The sequence below is a fragment of the Gavialis gangeticus genome, unplaced genomic scaffold (genome assembly GCF_001723915.1).
Source record: "Gavialis gangeticus isolate Ggan-Ray unplaced genomic scaffold, GavGan_comp1, whole genome shotgun sequence".
NCBI classification, from domain to species: domain Eukaryota; kingdom Metazoa; phylum Chordata; order Crocodylia; family Gavialidae; genus Gavialis; species Gavialis gangeticus.
Window position 1 is genome coordinate 7,690,026 of NW_017729012.1, and position 1,239 is coordinate 7,691,264.

The window sequence follows — 1,239 nt, forward strand, 5'->3', positions numbered from 1 at the left end:
CATATGCAAATTCAAGCAAAAATAAATATGAACTTCTTTGTGGCTGGGTTGCCATTTCCTTATGTGATAAACTGCTTGCACATGTGGCATGATACCAGTAATTATGCAATAAATATAATGCCTGTCTGGGGCCATCATCCATGTCTTTAACGGTAGCTGCAGGTTCTGATAAAATGTGAAAAACAGATTACATACCTTTTCCTTCCGACTTGTAAACTACCTTGAATACCATATAGGGTTTAGCTTCTGTCACATTTACAAACTCAGATGGATCCAGAGAATCAAAGGCAAATGATTCTTAACATAAAAAAGTTAGAAATTATTAGACAAATTTGTTCCTTGTTTCATTGATTATACTGAAGTAGTTTAGAAAAGTAAATCAGTCTTCATACTAGTGATCCTGGAGACCCTTACTGACAATCTAAGTTCAATTCTTTTACTCCTTTTGCACAGAAGATTCTTTCTAGATGCATTATTCATTTTAATAAAGACCTTGACCCTATTTTTTAGGCTCATATTACTATCTAGACTCATATTGCTAGACTCACCATTTTTTCCTTAAGCAAAACTCCTTTTGAAGTTAATGACAAACTTAATTGTGATTAGAACTGGCCCTGTAGCATCCTATTCAACAGACTTCATTCACTCCTTTCCAAAGCCACTTGCAGATTTACCATTGATTTCAACAGAAAAATTGTTTTGCACCATGTGCCCTGGTAAAAGTCTTTTAATCCTTGCATCTTCAGTTACTCATCCTAGTTACTCATCATTCAGCAACTCATGTAATTACCCATCCAAGATACTCCCATTGCTGGAAACTTAAAAATATTTTGAGGTTACGCTTTATTATATAAAGAGAAATATCTATTGATTTGTACTATACTTGCAAAAATAGCTTCTGACTTTGAATTAAGCCAATCAATGTTATTGAGGCTATTAGTCAATCTCAGCAGTCACGTATTGACTTGTCTAGTATATTAGGAAGTAAAAGAGATCATCTGTTAAATTAATTTAAATACTAATTTAATGTAATGTTTACATTGGGAACTAGTTGGGAGAATAATCTGTTTTCCCAGTTCAATTAATGTCTGGTTTTCAATGAAGCCTTTCTTCCCTTTGCCCCAAATTCAAAGTTCAAGGCTATGCAATGAGAGAGAGGCTTGCTCCCATTTCAACAAATGAAAACAAAGGGCCAGTAGGTGCTGCATGCAGCATGAGGGGCCAGTCTAAGACCCGTAG